The sequence below is a fragment of the Scyliorhinus torazame genome, chromosome 15, assembly GCF_047496885.1.
Source record: "Scyliorhinus torazame isolate Kashiwa2021f chromosome 15, sScyTor2.1, whole genome shotgun sequence".
NCBI classification, from domain to species: domain Eukaryota; kingdom Metazoa; phylum Chordata; class Chondrichthyes; order Carcharhiniformes; family Scyliorhinidae; genus Scyliorhinus; species Scyliorhinus torazame.
The window spans coordinates 50862263-50889291 of record NC_092721.1 but is presented as its reverse complement, the minus strand read 5'-3'; the positions used below and the strand labels follow the sequence as shown (position 1 = coordinate 50889291).

Genomic DNA, 27029 nt, shown 5'->3' with positions numbered 1-27029 from the left:
TATGAAGCTGGACCTACCCGGAGACTCCTGATTCTAAATTATTTAATGATCTCGTGGAATTAGTTAGAGGTTATTATCACCTGAAACCCTCTATCATCCTTCAGCGGGTAAAGTTCAATTCAAGGGGAGGGCCCTAGGTGAATCCATTGTGGTTTTTATGGCTGGCTTCAGTAATTGACGGTAAGAATATTGTGAATTTGGGACATCCCTGAATAACATGTTACGCAACAGGCTTGTGTGTGGTGTGAATAACTCAGCTATTCAGAAGAAGTTGCTGGCGGAACCAAACAGGAAAATGGAAATATCTTTATCCATGGAGGTAGTGGAATGGCAAAAAGTACCTGGGGGTGAGGTCCACGAGTTGGAGCAAGGGACCACAGGTAGCAGCACTAGGAACAAAACTTACGGTGTAGATAGGGGAAGATTCATCCACAGAGGGAACTGGGGAAGGAGCCGCTGTCTTGATCGGATGAAGTTTCAACAAATGTTTTTGTTGCGGAGGAAGCCACGACTCAAGACAGGTGCACATTCCGAGAGGCCGAGTGTTTCTGGTGCGGTGAAAGAGGTCGCTTCAGGCATAGATGCAGAGACAAGTAGAGTCTGCCCAGCCCAGGAAGGGAAAACAAAATTGCAGCTATTCACAATATGGAGGAATAGCAGTCAACTGAGCTGAACATATTAACTTTGAACCACACTGACGTGGGCAGTTGTTCCAATAACTGTAGTACTACTTGTCAACAGACATCCTTTAAAGATGGGAAGTAGACAATGGGGCTTCAGTGACAGTTATGGGGAACAAGTTTATCATTACTTGCAAGATGGGATCCAGCTGTTGAGGTTGAAGAATACTGCGGCCCAGTTAGCCACTGTGGTAGTCTGTGTTAGGAGGATTACGGTACCTGGTAATGCCGGAATACTATTGGTGGAGAATGTACTTTTTCCCATTGGTTAAGCTTGTATGGTAGCTCCGCCCTGCAGGGCGGGGTATAAGAGCCCGTGCCGCCCCAGACAGCTTTCTTCAATCTCGTTTCTGGGGTTATTGATTGTGCATCAATTTAATATGCTAGATTTAAAGAATGGAGCTCCGAATCAAGCCGGAGTGTCTGCAACTCAGCCCCCACGCGGCAAACTTAGCGGCAACCTTCAAGCACTGGCTGGCGTGCTTCAACAGATATCTTGGAACGGCCTAAAACACACCCACGGGAGTACAGAAACTACAAGTTCTGCACTCGAGGGCGAGCACAGAAATCTACACCCTCATCAAGCACGCGGGCGATTTCGATGCAGCAATGGAGCTGCTGAAAGGACATTATATTTGCCCTGTAAACCAGGTCTACGCCCGACATCTACTAGCGACGAGGCGACAAATCCCTGGGGAATCACTGGAAGAATTCTACCGTGCGCTCCTGGTGTTGGGGAGAAATTGCAGCTGCCCGCAAGTTTCGGCGAGCGGCCACACAGAACCTTTGATACAGGACACTTTCGTTGCAGGTATGCTGTCCTCCCAAATCCACCAGCGATTGCTGGAGAAAGAAACACCAGGCCTCAAGGAGGCACGGGCCCTTGCCGGCTCCCTGGATGTGGCCTCCCAAAACGCCCGCGCTTACATCCCGGACCGCGCGGCAGCCCCCTGGACAGCGTGGGAAACCCCCCCCGCAGCCGACCCCGAGGTATCTTCCATCCCCCCAAAAGCTTGCACTGCGAGACGGCCTGGCAACCCCGGGGGGCCCCGCTGCTATTTTTGCGGGCAAGCCAAGTACCCCCGACAGCCCTGTCCGGCCCGTGCATCCACCTGCAAGGGATGCGGTAGAAAGGGCCACTTTGTGGTGGTATGCCAGGCCTGGGCGGTCGCTGCAGTCTCCAGAGGCAAATATGGACCGCCACCACAACCCTCTCCATGGCCCCCGTGCGGCCAGCGGGCGCCGCCATCTTCCTCCTCCAGGGCCACGTGCGGCCTCCGGGTGCCGCCATTTTGTCCCACGGACGCCACGTGCGATGGATGGGTGCCGCCATTTTGTGCACCCCCAGTCATGTGCGACCAATGGGCGCCGCCATCTTGGTTGGACTCCCAGGACCCCAGTTCGGCTGACCACACACCGCCGGAAGAAAACATTCAACTGCTGCCAAAAGTAGCCTCAGTGACCCTGGACCAGTCTCGGCCCTGAACACTCTTTAGACTGCTACGACGACGATGCTCATCAATGGGCATGAAATGTCCTGCCTAATCGACTCTGGGAGCACGGAGAGCTTCATACACCCAGACATGGTAAGGCGCTGTTCTCTCCCCGTCCACCCCGTTAATCAAAAAATCTCCCTGGCCTCCGGATCTCACTCAGTAGAGATCAAGTGGTTTTGTGTAGCTAACCTCACGGTCCAGGGAAGGGAGTTCAAAACCTACCGACTCTACGTCCTTCCCCACCTCTGCACGGCCACACTTCTAGGGTTGGACTTTCAGGGCAACCTCCAAAGTCTAACTTTCAAATTCGGCGGCCCTATACACCCCCCTCACTGTCTGCAGCCTCGCGACCCTCAAGGTAGATCCGCCTTCCCTGTTTGCGAACCTCACCCCGGATTGCAAACCAGTCGCCACCAGGAACACACGGTACAGTGCCCAGGACCGGATCTTTATTAGGTCAGAGGTCTAACGGTTACTGAGGGAAGGTGGCATTGAAGCTAGCAACAGCTAGCAACAGCCCCTGGAGAGCTCAAGTAGTGGTTGTAAAGACCAGGGAGAAGCATAGGATGGTCATCGACTACAGTCAGACCATCAACAGGTTTACGCAGCTGGACGCGTACCCTCTCCCCCGCATATCCGACCTGGTCAACAGGATCACGCAATATGGGCATGTTTTTTTATTTAAATGTTTTAAAAAATATTTTAGTATTTAAGGCGGGAACAGGAAGTTCGACCCGCGGACCTCTGGGAAGACCCTCACCAATAAATTCTGGTGGAGAGGAAACCAGAGACACTACACGTGTAGTGTCTCCCACCCGCCCTCCTCCTCTAACCTAATAATAAAACCCATTGGTGTGAGGTAAGTACCATATTTTATTATTAACACGAAGAAGGTAAGTAAGTGATTTTTACGCATTTTTACTTTTGTACCTTTTTCAAAGTGTGTGTCGGGGGGGAAACTGAAGTGAAATCACAGAAAAGCTGTGGCCTGAGTGGCTGGTTGGGATTCTACACTAAATTAAAAAAACTGAGCATTGGTAACTAATTAAACATAATTACTTAATTATAATTTAGAGGGATATCTAAGCCAGAGATCGGAGAGTACATTATTTAGCTTTCGCATCTCTATTAGAAATCTAGTGCTAGGAAACAGATAGTCAACAGTAACTTTGAAATTTTTTTAAAAAAATATTCAAAATTTTTTTTTAAAATTTAAATTTTAATTTTAATTAATTGACGCAATGTCAGTTAGAGGGGTGCTGTGCTCTGACTGCGAGATGTGGCAGGTCTGGGAGGCTTCCAGCGTCCTGGATGGCTTCATCTGCAGAAAGTGCACCCAACTGGAGCTCCTCACAGACCGCATGGTTCGGTTGGAGCGGCAATTGGATGCACTTAGGAGCATGCAGGTGGCGGAAAGCGTCATAGATCACAGTTATGTAGATGTGGTCACACCCAAGGTGCAGGCAGAGAAATGGGTGACCACCAGAAAGGGCAGGCAGTCAGTGCAGGAATCCCCTGTGGTTGTCCCCCTCTCGAACAGGGGGACAGTATCCTTTGGATACTGTCAGGGGGGATAGCCTATCAGGGGAAAACAGCAGCAGCCAGAGCAGTGGCACCACGGCTGGCTCTGATGTTCAGAAGGGAGGGTCAAAGCGCAGAAGAGTAATAGTAATAGGGGACTCTATAGTCAGGGGCACAGATAGGCGCTTCTGTGGACGTGAAAGAGACTCCAGGATGGTATGTTGCCTCCCTGGTGCCAGGGTCCAGGATGTCTCCGAACGGGTAGAGGGCTTCCTGAAGGGGGAGGGCAAACAGGCAGAGGTCGTTGTACATATTGGTACTAACGACATAGGCAGGAAGGGGCATGTGGTCCTGCAGCAGGAGTTCAGGGAGCTAGGCAGAAAGTTAAAAGACAGGACCTCGAGGGTTGTAATCTCGGGATTACTCCCTGTGCCACGTGCCAGTGAGGCTAGAAATAGGAAGATAGAGCAGCTAAACACGTGGCTAAACAGCTGGTGTAGGAGGGAGGGTTTCCATTATCTGGACCACTGGGAGCTCTTCCGGGGCAGGTGTGACCTGTATAAGGACGGGTTGCATCTAAACCGGAGAGGCATAAATATCCTGGCCGCGAAGTTTGCTAATGTCACACGGGAGGGTTTAAACTAGTATGGCAGGGGGGTGGGCACGGGAGCAATAGGTCAGAAGGTGAGAGCATTGAGGGAGAACTAGGGAATAGGGACAGTGTGGCTCTGAGGCAGAGCAGAGAGGGAGAAGTTGCTGAACACAGCGGGTCTGGTGGCCTGAAGTGCGTATGTTTTAATGCAAGAAGTATTACGGGTAAGGCAGATGAACTTAGAGCTTGGATTAGTACTTGGAACTATGATATTGTTGCCATTACAGAGACCTGGTTGAGGGAAGGGCAGGATTGGCAGCTAAACGTTCCAGGATTTAGATGTTTCAGGCGGGATAGAGGGGGATGTAAAAGGGGAGGCGGAGTTGCGCTACTGGTTCGGGAGAATATCACAGCTGTACTGCGAGAGGACACCTCAGAGGGCAGTGAGGCTTTATGGGTAGAGATCAGGAATAAGAAGGGTGCAGTCACAATGTTGAGGGTTTACTACAGGCCTCCCAACAGCCAGCGGGAGATAGAGGAGCAAATAGGTAGACAGATTTTGGAAAAGAGTAAAAACAACAGGGTTGTGGTGATGGGAGACTTCAACTTCCCCAATATTGACTGGGACTCACTTAGTGCCAGGGGCTTAGACAGGGCGGAGTTTGTAAGGAGCATCCAGGAGGGCTTCTTGAAACAATATGTAGACAGTCCAACTAGGGAAGGGGCGGTACTGCACCTGGTATTGGGGAATGAGCCCGGCCAGGTGGTAAATGTTTCAGTAGGGGAGCATTTCGGTAACAGTGACCACAATTCAGTAAGTTTTAAAGTACTGGTGGACAAGGATAAGAGTGGTCCTAGGATGAATGTGCTAAATTGGGGGAAGGCTAATTATAACAATATTAGGCGGGAACTGAAGAACATAGATTGGGGGCGGATGTTTGAGGGCAAATCAACATCTGACATGTGGGAGGCTTTCAAGTGGCAGTTGAAAGGGATTCAGGACCGGCACGTTCCGGTGAGGAAGAAGGATAAATACGGCAATTTTCGGGAACCTTGGATGACGAGAGATATTGTAGGCCTCGTCAAAAAGAAAAAGGAGGCATTTATCAGGGCTAAAAGGCTGGGAACAGACAAAGCCTGCATGGAATATAAGGAAAGTAGGAAGGAACTTAAGCAAGGAGTCAGGAGGGCTAGAAGGGGTCACGAAAAGTCATTGGCAAATAGGGTTAAGGAAAATCCCAAGGCTTTTTACACGTACATAAAAAGCAAAAGGGTAGCCAGTGAAAGGGTTGGCCCACTGAAGGATAGGCAAGGGAATCTATGTGTGGAGCCAGAGGAAATGGGCGAGGTACTAAATGAACACTTTGCATCAGTATTCACCAAAGCGAAGGAATTGGTAGATGTTGAGTCTGGAGAAGGGTGTGTAGATAGCCTGGGTCACATTGAGATCCAAAAAGAAGAGGTGTTGGGTGTCTTAAAAAATATTAAGGTAGATAAGTCCCCAGGGCCTGATGGGATCTACCCCAGAATACTGAAGGAGGCTGGAGAGGAAATTGCTGAGGCCTTGACAGAAATCTTTGGATCCTCGCTGTCTTCGGGGGATGTCCCGGAGGACTGGAGAATAGCCAATGTTGTTCCTCTGTTTAAGTAGGGTAGCAAGGATAATCCCGGGAACTACAGGCCGGTGAGCCTTACTTCAGTGGTAGGGAAATTACTGGAGAGAATTCTTCGAGACAGGATCTACTCCCATTTGGAAGCAAATGGACGTATTAGTGAGAGGCAGCATGGTTTTGTGAAGGGGAGGTCGTGTCTCACTAACTTGATAGAGTTTTTCGAGGAGGTCACGAAGATGATTGATGCAGGTAGGGCAGTGGATGTTGTCTATATGGACTTCAGTAAGGCCTTTGACAAGGTCCCTCATGGTAGACTAGTACAAAAGGTGAAGTCACACGGGATCAGGGGTGAGCTGGCAAGGTGGATACAGAACTGGCTAGGCCATAGAAGGCAGAGAGTAGCAATGGAAGGATGCTTTTCTAATTGGAGGGCTGTGACCAGTGGTGTTCCACAGGGATCAGTGCTGGGGCCTTTGCTCTTTGTAGTATATATAAATGATTTGGAGGAAAATGTAGCTGGTCTGATTAGTAAGTTTGCAGACGACACAAAGGTTGGTGGAATTGCGGATAGCGATGAGGACTGTCGGAGGATACAGCAGGATTTAGATTGTTTGGAGACTTGGGCGGAGAGATGGCAGATGGAGTTTAATCCGGACAAATGTGAGGTAATGCATTTTGGAAGGTCTAATGCAGGTAGGGAATATACGGTGAATGGTAGAACCCTCAAGAGTATTGAAAGTCAAAGAGATCTAGGAGTACAGGTCCACAGGTCACTGAAAGGGGCAACACAGGTGGAGAAGGTAGTCAAGAAGGCATACGGCATGCTTGCCTTCATTGGCCGGGGCATTGAGTATAAGAATTGGCAAGTCATGTTGCAGCTGTATAGATCCTTAGTTAGGCCACACTTGGAGTATAGTGTTCATTTCTGGTCGCCACACTACCAGAAGGATGTGGAGGCTTTAGAGAGGGTGCAGAAGAGATTTACCAGAATGTTGCCTGGTATGGAGGGCATTAGCTATGAGGAGCGGTTGAATAAACTCGGTTTGTTCTCACTGGAACGAAGGAGGTTGAGGGGAGACCTGATAGAGGTATACAAAATTATAAGGGGCATAGACAGAGTGGATAGTCAGAGGCTTTTCCCCAGGGTAGAGGGGTCAATTACTAGGGGGCATAGGTTTAAGGTGAGAGGGGCAAGGTTTAGAGTAGATGTACGAGGCAAGTTTTTTACGCAGAGGATAGTGGGTGCCTGGAACTCGCTACCGGAGGAGGTGGTGGAAGCAGGGACGATAGTGACATTTAAGGGGCATCTTGACAAATACATGAATAGGATGGGAATAGAAGGATACGGACCCAGGAAGTGTAGAAGATTGTAGTTTAGTCGGGCAGCATGGTCGGCACGGGCTTGGAGGGCCGAAGTGCCTGTTCCTGTGCTGTACATTTCTTTGTTCTTTGTAATACAAGGTCTTTTCCACGTTGGATCTTACGTCCGTCTACTACCAGCTCTCCATCCGCACTAGTGACCGCAAATACACTGCCTTCAAAGCAGATGGGCGGCTCTACCACTTCTTAAGGGTTCCCTTCGGTGTCACTAATGGGGTCTCGGTCTTCCAACGAGAGATGGACCGAATGATTGACCAGTACAGTTTACGGGCCACATTCCCGTACCTCGATAATGTCACCATCTGCGGCCACGACCAGCAGGACCACGACACCAACCTCTGAAAATTCCTCCAGACCGCAAAAATCCTTAACCTCACGTATAACCAGGGTAAATGAGTGTTCAGCGCCGACCGCCTAGCCAGCCTCGGCTACGTAGTGCACAATGGAGTTATAGGCCCCGACCCTGAATGCATGCGCCCCCTTATGGAGTTCGCCCTCCCGCACTGCTCCAAGGCCCTGAAGCGCTGCCTAGGTTTTTTTTCCTACTATGCCCAGTGGGTCCCCAACTATGTGGACAAGGCCCGTCCACTGATCCAGTCCACAGTTTTCCCCCTGTCGATAGACAGGCCTTCAGCCGCATCAAAGCAGACATTGCAAAGGCCACGATGCGTGCCATTGTCGAGTCCCTCCCCTTCCAGGTCGAGAGCGACGCGTCCGACGTAGCTCTGGCGGCCACCCTCAACCAAGCGGGGAGACCAGTGGCCTTCTTCTCACGCACCCTTGATAGATAGAAGATAAAAAAATGACAAGATCTTACGGTGGAGGATCGAACTCGCCACCTACAACTATGAGATCTTGTATCATCCAGGGACGAGCCTCCTGATGCCCTATCCCGTGGCACATGTGCCAAAGCACAAGTGGACCGCCTCCAAGCCCGCCACAAGGACCTATGCCACCCGGGGGTCACTCGATTTTTCCATTTCATCAAGACCCGCAACCTGCCCTACTCCATCGAGGAGGTCAGGACAGCCACCAGGAATTGGCAAATCTGCGCGGAGTGCAAGCTGCACTTCTACAGGCCAGAGAAAGCGCACCTGATAAAGGCTTCCCGTCCCTTTGAACACCTCAGTATGGACTTCAAAGGCCCTCTCCCCTCCACCGACTGCAACACGTATTTCCTGAACGTGATTGACAAGTACTCCCGGTTCCCATTCGCCATCCCCTGCCCTGACATGACCGCAACCACCGTCATAAAAGTCCTCCATAGTATCTTTACGCTATTCGGTTTCCCCGCCTACATACACAGCGATAGGGGGTCCTCCTTTATGAGCGATGGACTGAGTCAATCCCTGCTCAGCAAGGGCATTGCCTCGAGCAGTACGACCAGTTACAAACCCCGGGGAAACGGACAGGTAGAGAAGGAGAACGGAACGGTCTGGAAGACCATCCTACTGGCCCTGCGGTCCAGGAATTTCCCAGTCTCCCGCTGGCAGGAAGTCCTCCCAGATGCCCTCCACTCCACCCGGTCACTGCTCTGTCATAAACACCTCATGAACGTCGCCTTGTCTTCCCCAGGAAGTCCTCCTCTGGGACCTCTCTCCCGACCTGTCTGGCAGTTCCCGGACCCGTCCTGCTCCGAAAACATGTGTGGGCGCACAAATCAGACCCATTGGTCGAGAGGGTCCATCTCCTCCACGCTCACCCTCAGTACGCCTACGTGGCGTACCCCAACGGCTGACAGGATACGGTCTCCCTACGGGACCTGGCGCCCGCTGGATCCCCACACCCCCCCCCCGCCACCAGTCCCACCCTTCCTCCCACCGGCGCACCCCACAGCTGCCCCCTTCCCAGGTGGATCGGTTCTTCCACCGACCCAGTCTAGGCCCTGCCCACCTGCGCACCCCACAGCCGCCCCCTTCCCAGGTAAGTCGGCCCTTCCACCAGCCCCGTCTAGGGGTGAAGCAGCAGCCACACAAGCCAAAACCATGCTACCGGAGTCACAGACGCCCGAACCTCCACCGGCATCACCACCAAAGCTACGACGATCGCAGAGGACGACCAGGGCCCCCGATTGACTAATTGCTTCATTTTGAAATGTACATTACATCTTAACTATTTACAACAGTAATGAGGCAAAACACTCTACCTTCATAACTGTAACTTCATTACGGTACCTTCATAACTGTAACTTCTACCACTTTTACCACGTTGTAATACGAAGCCACCACCCCCGCCGGACTCTTTTTTAACAGGAGGTGAATGTGGTAGTCTGTGTTAGGAGGATTATGGTACCAGGTATTGCCGGAAAACCATTGGTGGAGAATGTACTTTTTCCCATTGGTTAAGCTTGTATGTTAGCTCCGCCCTGCAAGGCAGGGTACAAGAGCCCGTGCCGCCCCAGTAGCTTTCTTCTGTACCTGCGCTGCTGGGGGAAACATCTAGCGTATTAAAGCCTTCAATTGTCTCCAATCTCTTTTCTGGGGTTATTGATCATGCATCAGTCACTTATACAGGAGAGGTGCTAAAAATCAAGGGGACCATGGAGGCTCCAATAGCAAATGGGTGGCAGTTGGCCTGGCTCCCACATGTAGTTGTAAGTGAACAGCTTAATGAGACACGACTGGCTCCAAAACGTAAAATTGAATTGGGTGGAAATATCTAAACTAGGCAAAGGGGACCTAAACGAAGTTATCCGAAAATATTTTGAGGTCTTCCAGCAAGAACGGGGGAAGATAACAAGGTTCCAAGCTAAAATATATGCAGACCCAGGGGCCAAGCCAAGATTATAGAGGGGCCCCCGGGTTACTGTCCGTGTGGAGTTCACACATTCTCCCAGTGTCTGTGTGGGTCTCGCCCCCACAACCCAAAAGTGTGCAGGGTAGGTGGACTGGCTATGTTAAATTGCCCCTTAAATGGAAACATTTTTTTAAAAAAAAGTTGATAGGGCCAGACCAGTCACTTATTCCAGTTTAGAAAAATTGGAAGCAGAGCTTCAGCCAGCACCTTAAAGACCTAGCCATCATTAGACAGGTACAGTTCGCAGAATGGGTCAAATCAGTATCCATACTCAAGATTGAGCACCTGTACACTAAACCCACTGGGGGTTTGACGTTCACCAAGCTGGACATAAACCGTGCTTACTTGCAATTGGAGTTGGATGAGGCATCCTGAGAATACGTAACCATCAACCTGCACAAAGGCTTGTACAAGTATACTCGGTTATCATTCGGGGTTTCACAAGCGTGCGCAATTTTGCAATCACCATGAAACATTTGTTGCAGGGACTGCCCAAATTTGCCGCTTATTTAGATGATGTCCTGATTACTGGTTCCACAGAAAAGGAACACATAGGCAACTTTGAATACATGCTCAAAAGATTCTCAAATGCTGGCGTGCGTTTGAAAAGAGAAAAATAATTGTACGTTCCAGGCCAACGAGGTTACCTATGGAGTCGAACGAAAAGGATTGCACCCATTGAAGGAGAAGATAAAAGCAATCAGAGAAGTGCCCACCCCGAAAAACATACAGAGTTGAAGTCCTTCTAGGGATGATTAACTATTACGGTAGATTCCTTCCGAATCTCGCCACCCAGATAACGCCATTGCACGCTTTGTTAAAGAAATACCAGAAATGGTTTGGAAAGCACCCCAGTAGACCACCTTCAATCAATTGAAGCAGCGTCTTCAGTCCACTAGTTTACTGATCCATTTTGACCCTCGAAAAGAACTAGTCATCACCTGCGACACATTTCCATATGGGATTAGAGCCGTTCTTTCTCATCGATTGCCCAATGGAACAGACAGGCCCATCGTTTATGTATCCTGAACCCTCTCCGAGACAGCGAAAGGGTACTCTCAAATTGAAAAGGAGACATTGGAGGTAGTATTCAACATTAAGAAATTCGACCAATATGTTTATGGGCGGCAAATCATGATGGATCACAAACCCTTGTTAGGATTCTTCACGGAGACCTATGCCTGAATATAACGCTGGGCATTGCTACTGTCAGCCTATGAATATAACTTGGAGCATCGGCCTGGGGCCCAGATATGTCACGCCGATGTCTTGAGCAATCTCCGTTACCCGTAAGCTCCATGTCCCCACTGATGTACGGTGAAGTCGCGATGACTATAAACTTCCTGGAGACGTTACCGATGTCCGCAAGACAAATCCAGTTGTGCACACTACCCTGTCAAAAATCAAGCATATGATTTTGAACAGTGGTTTTCCAGGTCCTGTTTCAGAAACGTTAAAGCCTTATTTGACCAAGAGACAAGAGTTCAGCTGTGAGGACGGTATGCTCCTGTGGGGATTGCGTGCCATCGTCCCGGGTCCTGGTAAACGGCTGTTATGCCTACATGTGCACATCAAAAATGAAGATGTTGGCATGGAGTTTCGTGTGGTGGCCTGGCATCAATGCCAACATTACTAGCATTGTCGGGCATTGCGACCACTGCCAAGAACAGTGGAACTTTCCTACTGCCGCCCCTTTTCACCGCTGGGAATGACCCGGTACCCGCTGCTGCTCCTCTGCACCCCTGGGAAAGGCTCGGTAGGCCTTGGGTGAGGTAACATGCCGACTTTGTGGGGCCTTTCATGGGGACCATATTCCTTTTGTTGATAAATGCCCACTCAAAATCGATGGATAAAAAAAACCAGGTGAAGTCCACTACACCTTTCGCGACCGTCGAGCAGTTGCGCCAGTATTTATGTGTCCATGGTATATCCAAGGTCCTCGTTTCAGACAGTGGTACTGCATTTACTAGTATGGAATTCCAGTGTTTTATGTATTTCAATGGGATCAGGCATATAGGCACCGCACCACCCATCGTCAAACAGGTTGGCGGAACGCGATATGCAGACCTTGAAAGCCAGAATGAGGAAACAGTCGCATGCTTCCTTGGATAGCAAGATTTCATAGTTTTTGTTGTTCTATAGAATTACCCTTCATTCCGCGACGGAATTCATCCCGGCAGAGCTGCTGATGGGTAACTGACTGAGCCTGATCTTCCAAGCTTTGGCGGGGTGGAGTCCAGTCAAATTTTACAAAAAAGGAATCATGCCACATGGAGGGCAAAGAGTATTTGAAATAAATGTCCCGGTTTTCACAAGGAACTTGGAAATGGTCCTAGTTGGGTCTCAGGGTTTGTTGTAGCCAAGACAGGCCCAGTATCAGATGAGATACAATCCTGCGGAAGCATTTGGATCAATTAAGAGGAAGGCAACCTTCACTAGAGGCGGTAGCCTCTTCAACATCCAATCTACCTATGGTTAGTACGGATCAGGGGCTTGAAGTGGTCAAATAGGCAATCATGATTCCAGACCCGGTGGTTACTGGGCAAGGAGGAGTGGAGGCCAAGGAGCTACCAGTACCTACAAGAGGAATTTGGAGAGACTGGTCCAAGCAAGACAACTCCCGAGGGAGAACCTCAACCAGCAGTACTTTGGAGGCTCCCAGGTAGACTGAGCGAATGAGGCCAAGATCTTCAGCACCCGAGGGAAGTACTAGTGTACCTGAGGGGAGAGGATGTTGAGGTGAACATCGGGGGCACGTGACCTCTCTGACCAAGGCCCTGGCAAACCTTGGAGGGCATGTAATGCCCAAACTATCAGGGAAAAGCGTGCACAATTCGAGCAGGCTGGGAGCCTTTAATACCTGCAAAACAAATCAAGTCGAGAAGAGTTGGAATCGCTGGCTGGTATTGTAGTATTCCTTTATACTTTCTGTGAATAATTTATACCTCTCAATAAACTCTGTTGCTGTTATCCGTTAATGGACACCTGGAGCTACTACAATTACACTCTTCATAGAAGCATTTTGAATGGTCAAGGCTTTTGTTCGATAAATTTGAATTAAGTGTTGTCTACAACCGAGGACTTCCGGTGGCGGCGATGAGTGAGTGAGCCGCACATTCGGTGGCTCTCACTCCGGCGGGATTGGAAGACCTGGTTCCCCGGTTTTGCTGGACTGCGGAGCGCTGGAAAGACAGCCACGGAGGTGCTGAGGAACGGGCAGAGCTGCATGGAACCGCGGGAGAGCAGAAAGCAGTGAAAACGAGAGAGGAAAGACAAAGGCAAGGTGCAGGGGAAGCTGACCCGGGAGAAAAGATGGCGGACCTACGGACTTGGCGGTCCAGCATGCGCTGGAAAACATGCTGTAGGTGATAAAAAGCAGTTTTGAATCGTTGAAGCGGGATAACTTGGACCCACTTCAGAAGGCAGTGGATCAATTGAACCAGAGATTGGATGCCCAGGATGAAAAAGTTAAGGAGCTGGGGGGAGGCGGTGGAGGAGCAGGTGGACGCACAGACGATTGCTGCGCTAGAAGTCGATGGGTTGAAGGAGAGACAGAGAAGACTGCTGGACAGAGTTGAGGAAAATAGAGACCGCAGACAAAATCTGAGGATCATCGGCCTCCCGGAGGGGGCTGAGGGAGCAGATGCCACAGCGTTTGTGGCTGACCTGTTGATGCAGCTGATGGGGGCTGATGCCTTTCCGCGACTGCCGGAGCTGGAGGGGGCACACAAGAGTACAGGCGAGGCAGATGCGTCCCCCTCCCGTCCGATGGTGATCAAGTTCCACAGGTTTGTGGCGAAGGAGCGGGTGTTGCAGTGGGCAAAGAGCGCTAAGAGCAGCACGTGGAATAACAGTGTTCTTCGCATTTATCAAGACCTAAGCCAGGAGGTGGCCAGGCGTCGAGCAGCCTTTAAAACAAGTTAAGGAGGTGTTATTTAAAAAGCAAGTGAAGTTTGGTCTGCTCTTCCCGGCTTGTCTTTGGGTCACACATCAGGGCCAACATCACTACTTCTCCGAGCCCAAAGAAGTGATGGACTTCGCGAGGGATCAGGGGCTGGTCCCGAAAAAAAGGACCCACGGACGCAAGCTAGGGTCCGAGAGTTATCGTTTGGGGGGATGCCTACTGTACCTGGACTGACGGTCGACTGTTTACTGCTTTAAAACGTGCCATGTGTTGTATTTTTGGGCAGCTTTTGCCTACGGGGGGTGCGGGGGGGATCCCCCTCTCGTATGCTCTTTTTTTTCTTTTCTCTTTTTTCTGCATTTGTTGGTACCTTTTGTCGTGTTCTCTGGGTGTGCTGGAGCCTTCATTGTAACATAAAGGTGGCCGGTAAGCAATGGGGATTAAAGAAGTTGGTTGGTTTTTTTTTAGGTCTATGGTTTTTATGTTTGTTTCGGGTGGGTAATATACAGGTACTGTGTTACTGTTTTGCTATTTTATTAATGCTCAGAAAGGGACGTGGGTTAACATTTATCTGTGTACACAGCTGGAACTGTATTCTACCTGAAGCAGTCTCACGGTGCTGTCTGATGTTTCCATCTGGTTTGATCTTTCCCATTTTAGTGTGACTGCTCCAGTGGGTCGGAGTGGGGGATGGTGTGTTGATGAGTGGGGAGATGAGGTCGGGGAAACAATGGGAGTGAGACAAGTGGGAGCCGGAGGGATGAGTCACCGGGCTAGCAGATTGGCTAGTCAAGGGAGTCAGGTAGGGGGTGTGAGTACAGCCAGGAAATGGTAGGGGTGGTGGGGGGGGTGGGGAAAGAGTTATTCTGCTGATGTGGGAGAGGTCTGAAGTAGGTAATGGAGAGGAGGTCGGGGGTGGAGGCGGCCAAGAGGCGATCAAGAGCGGCGCGACGCATGGGCCGGGGCGGGCCCAAGAAAGGTTATGGCTGACCGGCGTGGGGGGTGTGCCCCCCAACCAGGCTGATCACCTGGAATGTCAGAGGACTAAATGGGCCAGTCAAAAGGGCACGCGTGTTCGTGCACTTGCGGGCTCCAAAGGCGGACATAATTATGTTGCAGGAGACACATTTGAAAGTGTCTGAGCAGACTAGGTTGAGGAAGGGCTGGATCAGCCAGGTCTTCCACTCGGGCTTGGTCTCCAAGTCCAGGGGGGTAGCAATTATGATCAATAAGAAGGTTAAATTTGAGGCAGAGGGCGTAATCGCAGACAGCTGGGGCAGATTCCGTATGGTAAGGGGCAAGCTGGAGGGGAGGAGAATGGTGCTGGTGAACATCTATGCTCCGAACTGGGACGACGCTGACTTTATTAAAAGAGTGCTGGGGAAGATCCCAGACCTAGACTCACGCAAGTTGATGATGGGGTGGGGGGGGAATACTTTAATACGGTCCTCGACCCAGGGCTAGACAGGTCATGTCCCAGAACGGGTAGGCTCCCAGCAATGGCAAGGGATCTGAAAGGGTTCATGGAGCAAATGGGGTCAGTGGACCCACGGAGAGCCAGACAGCCGACGGGAAGGGGCTACTCGTTCTACTCGCATGTTCAAAAAGTATACTCTAGGATTGATTTCTTTATTTTGAGCAGGGACTGTGTTGGGGAGGGAAAGAATACGGAATACTCGGCAGTCACTATTTCAGACCATGCCCCACATTGGGTCGACCTGCAGGTCGGTGGGGCGAATTACCAACGCCAGCAATGGAGGTTAGACGTAGGATTGTTGTCGGAGGAGGGGATATGGGAGAGACTTCGGAAGTGAATGCAAAATTACTTGCAGGTGAACGATACGGGGGAGGTTTCAGCAGCGACCCTGTGGGAGGTGCTGAAGGCAGTAGTGAGGGGGGAGCTGATCTCAATTTGGGCTCACAGGGATAGGGCGGACAGAGCAGAAATGGATAGATTGGTTAAGGAGATTCACCGGATAGACGAGGAGCATGCGGGTCCCCAGGGGAGGACATACTCAGGGAAAGATGGAGACTGCAGGCGGAACTGGGGGTGCTATCCACGAGTAGGGCCGTGGAACAACTTAGGAAGGCAAGGGGAGTGGTGTATGGGCATGGGGAGAAGGCCAGCAGATTGCTAGCGCAGCAACTCAGGAAGAGGGAGGCGGCCAGGGAAATAAGTAGAGTGGTGGTCGGGAAGGGGAGCAGAGTGGAGGACCTGTCAGGACTGAATAAGGTATTTCGGGACTTTTATAGTAAGCTTTACCACTTCACAACCCCCATAGGAGATGAAACGGTTCCTGGACGGACTAACCTTCCCAAAAGTAGGCGGGGGACTAGTGAACGGGCTGGGGGCCCCGATTAGTGGGGGAGGTGGTACTGGGGGGCCTAAAGGCCATGCAGTCTGGGAAAGCCCCGGGACCGGATGGATACCCAGTAGAGTTTTCCAAAAAGTTCTCGGAGATAGTGGGACCGGTCCTGACTAGGGTTTTTAATGAGGCGAGGGACAGAGGGACCCTGCCTCCGACGATGTCGCAAGCACCATCTCGCTGATATTAAAGCGGGACAAGGACCTGGAATCCTGTAGGTCATACAGGCCAATCCCCCTGATTAATGTGGACGCCAAGCTCCAGGCGATCAGAATTGAGGACTGTGTACCGGAGGTGTTTGGGGACGACCAAACAGGGTTTGTGAAAGGCAGGCAGTTGACAGCCAACTTGAAAAGATTGCTTAATGTGATTATGATGCCCCCGACAGGCAAGGAGGTGGGGGTAGTGGTGACAATGGACGCTGAGACGGCCTTCGACCGGGTGGACTGGGATTTGTGGGAGGTACTAGGATGGTTTGGGTTCAGGGAGGGATTAGTTAATTGGGTCAGACTATTGTACCAGGCCCAAAAGCTTGCGTAAGGACGAACAGGATAATGTCAGATTACTTCAGACTACATCGCGGGACCAGACAGGGATGCCCACTCTCCCCGTTGCTGTTCGCGCTGGCCATAGAACCGTTGGCGATTGCGCTGAGAGCTGCAAAGGGGTGAAAGGGAATGACTGGGGGGGGGGGGGGGGGGGGGGGGGGTGGAGCACAGGGTCTCTCTCTATGCTGACGACCTGCTCCTGCACGTGTCGGACCCACTGACTGGGATAGAAAAGAAAATATACTGGAAACATTGAGGAAGTTTGGCCAGTTTTCAGGGCACAAATTAAATATGGCCAAGAGTGAGATGTTTGTAGTGCAGGCAAGGGGCCAGGAGAATAGGCTGAAGGAGCTGCCATTTAGGATGGTTGGGGTAAGTTTCCGGTACTTGGAGATACAGGTGGCACGAGACTGGGGCAGGTTACATAACTTAAATTTGACTAGAGTGGTGGAACAAATGAAGAGGGAGTTTCGGAGATGGGATGCACTCCCGCTGTCACTTGCGGGGAGGGTGCAGATGGTAAAGATGACAATCCTCACTAGATTCCTGTTCATCTTCCAGTGCAATCCTCACTAGATTCCTGTTCATCTTCCAGTGCCTCCCGATTTTTATCCCACGGTCCTTCTTCAAAAGGACCGGCAAAATCATGAGCTTTGTCTGGGCAGGAAAATCCCCGCGGGTGAGGAAGGCGATGCTTGAAAGGAGCCGCACGAGGGGGGACTGTCATTGCCGAATCTGATCAACTACTACTGGGCACCAACATAGCCATAAGGAAGTGGATGGTGGGTACGGGGTCTATCTGGGAGCGGTGGAGGCGGCTTCGTGCAGGGGCACCAGTTTGACAGCGCTGGTCACGGCTCCCCTTCCGCTTGCGCCGGCCAGGTACTCCACCAGCCCATTAGTGGGGGCGGCCCTGCGGATTTGGGGCCAGTGACGAAAGTATGCAGGGGAGGTGGGTGCGTCGGTCTGGGCTCCAATTTGTGATAAACATCGATTCGCCCTCGGGAACATGGATGGAGGGTTTCGAACATGGTGGCGGGCGGGGGTGAGCGACATGTTCTGGAAAGGGGAAATGACTTTAGGTACTTACAGGTGCGGGACTTTGTACGCAGACAGGTTCCATCCTTCCCACGCCTCCCGCCAATAGTGATCCAGGACAGAATAGTCTCTAGAGGAGAAGGAGGAGAGGGTAGAGTCTTGGATATTTACACGGTGCTCGTGAAGGGGGTAGAGTCCCAGACGGAGGAACTGAAACTCAAATGGGAGGAGGAGCTCGGCGGGGAGATGGAGGACGGGGTATGGGCGGAAGCCCTGAGTAGGGTAAACTCAACCGCAACATGTGCCTGGCTCAGCCTGATTCAGTTTAAGGTCGGTCACCGGGCCCACATGACGGTGGCTCAGATGAGCAAATTCTTTGGGGTAGAGGACAAGTGCGCTAGATGCGAACCATGTTCACATGTTTTGGGCATGCCCTAAGCTTAGGGGGTGTTGGGAGGGATTTGCGGGGGTCATGTCCCGGGTGCTGAAAACAAGGGTGGTGATGAGTCCAGAGGTGGCAATTTTTGAGGTTTCAGAAGACCCGGGAGTCCAGGGGGAGAAAGAGGCCGATGTTCAGGCCTTTGCTTCCGATAGCCCGGCGGCGAATACTGCTGGCATGGAGGGACTCAAAACCCCCGAGGACCGAACTATGGCTTTTGGATATGTCAAGTTTTCTGGGTATGGAAAAAAATCAAGTTCGCCTTGAGGGTTCGCCCGAAGGTGGCAACCATTCATCGACTTCTTCGCGGGAGAGTGAACGTCAGCAGGTGGGGGGAGGGGAGATTAGAGTAGGAGGGATAAATAGGTGGGTAGTGTCTATGGGAGAGGAGCGGGTATATGTATTATGGTTTGGTTGAAGTGTTGGTTTTCCGTTGATGTTTGCATATTTCTGTAATCTGTAACTGTTTGCAATGCCAAAAAATACCTCAATAAAATTGTTTGTTAAAAAAAGTGTTGTCTACAACCCTTACTGCTTGTAAAAACATTACCTACCAAGAGTCATCCATCACAGTTAGGGTTCAATTGGAACAGGTCTGTGTAGGAGCAAATCAACAAGATACAATTCACTATATTTCTGATTCTCATTTAGTTCAAAAATTAATTTAACTGCCTCTGAAGAAATTTTTAAAAAGGTAAACAAATTCACAGAGTAAAGTCCAAGTTGGATTTCACATGGCTTTGTCTGACAGAATTGGAAGTGCTTGTCCTCGGAACTTGGTTGAGGCAGCTGATGATTTAGCAAAGTATTCTTGTGTTCTGGAAATTAATCCACTTTGTGAGGAAAAAAAAAAGCAGGATTCTTCTTTCTAGAGACCAGGTTTGGAGAGAGATGGTGGTCAGAGGCAGTCTTCTGTGGAGTTCTGCTTCTCTTTGGTAATTAAAACAGATTCTGAGGATGGAATTCAAAAGCTGTAAGGTAAAAGAAATTCAAACTGCTCTTGGTCATGTGAAAGGTGCTTTTGGATGCACATATTTAGTTAACGAGGCACCCTTGATAAAATCCATTGTGTTTTGAGCAGCTTGTTCTGAGCAGCTACATTTAAAGTCATTAGCACCACGTTGAGATGACAGGTCACAAATAGTTCGGCCTTAGACTCCTTTGTGTTGGCTTGGCTGGATGTTTATACAAGTTACATTCCAGGAGGATGATGAGTTAATATTTGGTCCATTGTAACAGCTTAGAATCTTCCAGGACTATCAACATGTGACCAGCTTTCTGTCATTTTATCAACCCAGCAATTGTCCATTTTGAAAATTTAAACATTAAGAGAATATGGAAGAGAAACATGATTAAGGCTCTTTTTCTTCATGCCCTTACTCTTCTTTATAAAATCATGAATCACAAAATTATGAGGGGCATGGACAGAGTTGATGTCAGACCCTTTTTCCCAGGGTGGAAGAGTCAATTATTAGAGGACATAGGTTTAAGGTGCGAGCGGGAAAGTTTAGAGGAGATGTGCGAGGGACTTTTTTTTTTTACACAGAAGATAGTGCGAGCCTGGAACATGCGTGCCTGGAACATGCTGCCAGAGGTGCTGAAAGCACGTACGGTAGTGACATTTAAGGGGCGCCTTGACAATTCCATGAATAGGATGGGAATAGAGGGATACGAGCACCAGAAGTGTCAAAGGTTTTACGTTAGACGGCAGTATGGACTGCACAGGCTTGGAGGGCCGAAAGGCCTGTTCCTGTGCAGTACTTCTCTTTGTTCTACATCGTTGTAAGTAATACCTTGTAAAGAAGCACATTCAATTCATAGACTCATAGGTTAGTACCAATTGTCAATATTTCTGAACTTGCCAAATGTTCCTCATTCATTGTACTTCACGAATACTTTTTTTTAAAAAATATATTTTATTCGAGTTTTTTGGCCAAACATAACAATACGAAGTGTTTCTTTTACACAACAATAAAGCAATATAGATAGCCGTGGCCAGTTTTAAACAAATAAATAAATAATATATATATAAACAAAAACAAAAGAAAAACAAAACTAAATGGCAACTGCCTTGTCCAAAATAAATACTCTCCAAAATTACAGTCCAACAGTTCAATATACAATTACATTTACCAAATACCTATACATTATACATGTACAATAACATCCCTGAGAGTCCGTCCGATTCCTCCCCCCCCCCCCCCCCCCCCCCCCCCCGGGTTGCTGCTGTTATCTACTTCTTTTCCATTCCCTCTATCTTTCTGTGAGGTAGTCGACGAGCGGTTGCCACCGCCTGGTGAACCCCTGAGCCGAACCCCTTAACACGAACTTAATCCGTTCTGACTTTATGAACCCTGCCATATCGTTTATCCAGGTCTCCACCCCCGGGGGCTTAGCTTCCTTCCACATTAACAATATCCTGCGCCGGGCTACAAGGGACGCAAAGGCCTAGACGTCAGCCTCTCTCGCCTCCTGCACTCCCGGCTCTTCTGCAACCCCAAATATAGCCAACCCCCAGCTTGGTTCGACCCGGACCCCCACCAGCTTCGAAAGCACCTTTGCCACCCCCACCCAGAACCCCTGTAGTACCGGGCATGACCAGAACATGTGGGTGTGATTCGCTGGGCCTCTCGAGCATCTCGCACACCTATCCTCTAACCCCAAAAATTTACTAAGCCGTGCTCCAGTCATATGCGCCCTGTGTAGCACCTTAAATTGTATCAGGCTTAGCCTGGCACACGAGCACGATGAGTTTACCCTACGTAGGGCATCAATCTCCTCCCCCAGTTCTTCTTCCCATTTCCCTTTCAGCTCATCTACCATGATCTCCCCCTCGCCCCTCATCTCCCTGTATATGTCCGCTACCTTACCGCCCCCCACCCATGTCTCTGAGATCACTCTATCCTGCACTTCCTGCGTCGGGAGCTGCGGGAATTCCCTCACCTGTTGCCTCACAAAAGCCCTCAATTGCATATACCGAAATGCATTCCCTTGGGGCAACCCATATTTCTCCGTCAGCGCTCCCAAACTCGCAAACGTCCCATCTACAAATAGATCTCTTAATTGTACTACCCCAGCTCTTTGCCATGCTCCAAATCCCCCATCCATTCTCCCCGGAACGAACCTATGATTGTTTCTTATCAGGGACCGCACCGAAGCTCCCGTCCCTCCCCTATGCCGTCTCCACTGCCCCCAAATTCTCAATGTAGCCACCACCACCGGGCTTGTGGTGTATTTCTTTGGTGAGAACGGCAACGGCGCCGTCACCATTGCTTGCAGGCTAGTCCCCTTGCAGGACCCCCTCTCCATTCTCTTCCACGCCGCTCTCTCCCCTTCTCCCATCCACTTACACACCATTGAAACATTGGCGGCCCAGTAGTACTCACTTAGGCTCGGTAGTGCCAGCCCCCCCGTCCCTACTACGCTGCAACACGAATACTTTTTAACTCATTTAAATACAGCAAAAGGATGTTTACCCGCAGCATTTCATAGAATTTACAGTGCAGAAGAAGGCCATTCGGCCCATCAAGTCTACACCGGCCTTTGGAAAGGGCACCCTACCCAATCCACACCACCACCCTATCCCTGTAACCCAGCAACCCCACCCCATCTTGTTTTTGGACACAAAGGGCAATTTAGCATGGCCAATCCACCTAACCTGCACATCTTTGGACTGTGGGAGGAAACCGGAGCACCCGGGAGAAAACCCTCGCAGACACGGGGAGAACGTGCAGACTCCGCAGACAGTGACCCAAGCCGGGAATTGAACCTGGGACCCTGGAGCTGTGAAGCAACTGTGCTAACCGCTGTGCTGACGTGTTGCCCATTTGGGACAGGTGTGGTGAAAAATATTTTCAGAATGGTTTCTACATTCGGAAAGGTAGTCTACAAAGCCAGCACATACATGTCTATACAAATCAATTGGTGATCTCGAAGCACATACCTCATCATTTTCAATAAAATGAATGAAATGTTTCACTTCATCTTCAAAAAGATAGGTGTCCTCCTGGTAGAATTCACTCAATTTCTTACTGTAGAAGGCTTTTAGCATTTTCACCCATACTTTTTTAGCATTTTCACCCACAGATTTTCACCCATACCCACATTCTGTTAAAAAAACACTCAAAAATAACTATCAAGTTTTCTCTCCTCTGCAATTGCACCATTATTGTGTCACAAACAACACTGCCGGTTTCAACAATGATCTCTTTCCCTTTTAAATTGATTTCACTGTCTCAAGTTTAATCGAAAAATAACTTACTGCTTTTTTAATGCTTCTCAGATAGATCAGGAGGAACCCATATTATGTGTTAATGTTAGAGTCTTTGCTTTCACCGAGGCATTGTTATTTTGAACTCCCATGACAAAAAATTTAGCTGAGGCTAATTGTGGAGCATTCAATAAATTTGTATCAAGCTTTTGCAGCAATTTGCTGACGACATCAATTCTTTGAAGTAAACGGTTCCACAAAAAAAGTGTAAAACATCAAAATCATACTTTTCTGTGAAGGATTTCTGCATCCGTTTATTCTGAATTTTGATGTGGCTGTGTCCAATAAGTTAAGCAGTGCGCCTGCATTTTTAAAAAATGGTCGTGGCCGTCATTTTGAAGACCGCTTGCAGCCGGTATTGTTAAAAGCCAGCTGCTGCGGCTGTTGCATGCGAATTTGCGCAAATCGGGAGCGCCGTGGTGGACGGCTCCCCGACCCGCCCGACACCTGCCCGTGGGTCGCGACCCCAACTTTGAAAATGCCTGGCCTCTGGGATCTCACCCATCTTGCCTGTACCCTGACTTGAATTTGTTACAGAAGGTACAGCGAACAAGGCAATTGAAAAAGACCGGCCCAAGAGAACCCGAGTCCTACAGTGACAGAAGTGACACTGATGATGAACTCCATCTGGTCCGGTTTGCTCCTTTAAAAAATAATGTGTTAATGTTAAACAGGAAGAAACAACTGATATGGATGGTAACAAAGTAACAGCTGCTAAATACACTCACCGTGGCAATACACCCCAACACACCCAGAGAAGATTGCCTCATAGCGAAGTGGGAGACAGATCCTCTCTCAACTAAAAGAAGCCACTCAGTCTCACCAAGTTGATGAGACTGGAGGAGGGAGTGAATAACCTCCAGCCTGTTTTCTTCAACAGCAACAAGTGCCTGCCTTCTCAAACGGCCAAATCCCCAAGGAAAGCAAACGCTCCCAAAAAAGTAATCTCGTCACCTAGGAAGGCACCTCAGTCTCCAAAAGCAAGGCGCTCAAAGAACCTAACACCCATATCCTTTAACCAATTTCTTCAAAGGTCTGTCAAAATCTAACAATAGTGAAGAAACAGAAAGACTTGAAGATAAGGAGATGAATGACAAACCACTGAAAAATTATAAGGCCCAGAAGAGCAGCCTCCAAGTTACAGAAGTCCATAAGACCATAAGACATAGGAGCAGAATTAGTCTGCTCCGCCATTCAATCATTTTTCTCATCCCCTTTCTCCTACAAGACCATAAGACATAGGAGCAGAATTAACTCAGAAGTAACTCGGGGCCCCCTCCGTGTCAGAGAGCAAAGATGCAGGTCCCGAAGAATCCAGCAGAAAGAGTGCCACGTCACTCATCCTGTTTGAGGAAGTAGCTGTAATATTTTATGATGATGCTGGATTTCTAAAAACAATTAAGGCTTTCATGGCAACTGCGAAGTGGCCAGTTATATTCAACCACCACTGATCCCAACTTTAATTTAATGTTCAAAGAAATCTGCTTCAAAGTGCCATCCTCGGCAAACATTGCCAGCTAACTCCAGCCGTTGTGCCCAGCTGAAAATTTAAGAACCAATACAAAAGGACCCCGCAGCACTCCTTGCTCTTAATAAGTATGACATACAACAGAATACCCTGCATTTGTAGTTCTGGGCAAGAAGTGGAAGCGGCTACCATATGGATATGCCCCTCCCTGCTGAAGAAATAAGCATGATTCCAAGCCCAGCTCAAGAAGAATTAGTCGGAAACACTGTTGCTGCTGAAGGCACCTTGGAGAATTTGTCAAAGAACAGCTCCATTGTGAAGACACAGGATGTTCCCAAATGCAACATAGGATGCACAGAGAACCTGCTTGGCCTAAAACACATACTGGCTCTTCAAGTGATCTCTTTTCCATGTTCAAGCAGCAGTCGTTTCACTGGAGAAGTCAAGTGAAGAATCTCCTGGAGTTCCAGAGGAGATAGCTGGACTTCACATTCCACAAATTGGAAATTCTTCTGCCTCTGCCAGTCCAAGTTGTTCCTGGCCCAAAGGGGCCTGAAAATCTGACTGCAGAGGATGCGGAGCTTCCTGTCTGCACTGTTGCACGTACAACTGCAACACTGCCTCAGGGCAGCAATGCATCTGTCAATGCCAGCCTTGTAAAAACCTTGCGCAGACTGAAGCGTCACAGAAAAGCCGTCTTGTTTAATGACAGTCACTTGTTTGACACAGAGCTGAATGAGAGCGATACCTTTGTGACTTTACCGAATGAAATTCCTACCCCATCTTGTGTTATTGGAAAAGTAGCAGAAAGCCAAGCTGGCAGAGTGAGTAGAAATGGCCCCTTGAGGAACAAAACTGATTCCTCCAAAGTTACTAAAAAGAAGCCAAAGACGCTAGCAGGATAAAAGTTGTGAGTCGGCATCTTTGAGATTCGGATCACTAATCGAGCTCACGGACAGTATCTCATTCTTGGACTACTGCTTCCACAGAGGTGTGGTTGAGAGACGGGGTTCTTGTGGACAGAATGGTTATCACAGGGCTGCCGCAGAGATTAAGAATGGCGTGTTGAATGGGGGAAGGGCTGAGTCGGGAGATTGGTGTTCTTCACACAGCTTTGGAGAGATGATAGCAACTATGGAAGCCTTGAGCTGCAAGAAGTGTCGGTCGCAGATTCAGTTAATCATGGAACCATCTGTTACCAAGCGCGAGGAACCGGAGAAGGGCCCAATGGAGGAACTCGCCCTTCAGATTCCAAATTGCCAAAACAGTAATGTTGTGTTCACACAGTTTTCCCATCATCACACAAACACTGCATCTAAAAGAATAGGTGCTGAAAACTGTATTCTCTTGCAAGGCATTTGAAAGTCTGGGTAACAGACAAGCAAGTGCTGTGGAACATCTGCCAGCTCTCCACACTTACTGCAGAACAGAGAAACAGAAAGAACAAGGCAAACTAAAGTGCAGGTTTCTGCATTATTTGGATAGTGCACACCTGGAGCTGTCTAAACACATTCTGGAAACCCCTAACCTCTATATTGTCTGGGCCAGCCCAGTCAATCCATCAGCTATGCACCCACTTCCCGAAGAGAAAGAGGGGAGAGGAGAAGAGCATGATTGTGTAGAGATCTTGAAAGAAATAGAGGAATTGAGCCCAGCAGCAGAGGAACCATTGTACAACCCAGACCTGATCCGGTTACGGGCGGCTACTCCTTTGTTGATAACGGCATCCGAAAAGCAGGATGGGCGGGATTGTGGCAAAGGGTTCTCTGTCCTTAGGGACATCAGCCCAACAGGCCGAGTTATTATTGTCAGAACCTTACAAATGTTGTCAGTTCTGCTTCCCTACACGTATCGGCAGCTTGGGGTAACTCACCAGAAGAAGAACACAACATTGCCCCCGGAGTTTTGGTCTACGTGAGGAAAATACAAAAAGAACTGTTGGGAGCTAAGTAGGAAGGACCTTTCCAGGTGCTATTGACCACCCAAGCATCTGTCAAGGTGCAAGGGAAGAAGGCCTGGATACACACCTCTCACGTGAAACGAGCACACTGGGATGAAAGCTAAAAGGATAATTATTGTTTGCCAAGATTTCAACCTTTTTACTATATCCGCTGTTGCATTTTAAATGTTTGCATTCCTTTGACCCCTTTCTTGGGGTAGTACCAGCCCACTTACAACTGGACCCTAACTCCCCCGCCCTTGACCCTCACTAACACCTCAGGCTTGGGGAGACCAAAGCTCTCACTGTCCCTTCCGACAGCACAAACCCCATCCTATTTTTAAAATGCAGGCTTATTAAGGCTCACCCATTACATGAAGGCTGTCCCTAACATATGGAGACCATCAAAGGCGCTTAGAGAGGTGTACAAAGGACAAAGAAAATTACCGCACAGGAACAGGCCCTTCAGCCCTCCATACCTGCACCAATCATGCTGTCGGTCTGAACTAAGTCCCTTACCCTTCTGGAGCCCATATCACTCTTTTCCCATCCTATTCTTTTTGGCAGGATGCCCATTAAAAGTCACTATCTTATCTGCTTCCACTACCTTCCCCGGCAGCGAGTTCCCAGCTCCCACCACCCTCTTCCTTTTGCGAGCTTGCTAAATTAAATGATTCATTCTTTTGATACTGTTCGATTAATCAAAGGGGAGGGGGGGGGGGAAACTGTAGAAGGTGAAGGAAGCTAATAACTACTAAAACTAAGCTCATCAACTATGTGTGCGTTATATACTCAAATATATTTGTGCTGAAAGAAATAAGCTTATACATCGTCTGCAGGTTTGTTTCTCTGAAGATGCAACAACTGCGTACCTCAACAAAGGATTTCTAAAAACCAACACCGGACTCTGAATATATTTATAAAAGATATGTTCTAACAAATATCCTTCAATATTCAGGTCCCAATCTATGTCATCATG

The 27029-nt window shown here is 49.2% G+C and overlaps 1 protein-coding gene and 1 pseudogene across 2 annotated transcripts in view; one reads left to right on the top strand and one right to left on the bottom strand.

The window, feature by feature from the left end:
* The window catches only part of gpr180 (G protein-coupled receptor 180), a 291090-nt gene that overhangs the window by 225222 nt on the left and 38839 nt on the right, over nt 1-27029 (bottom strand). The gene's annotated exons all lie outside the window — the stretch shown is intronic.
* LOC140391696 (ATPase family AAA domain-containing protein 5-like) lies at nt 218-26029 on the top strand (annotated as a pseudogene).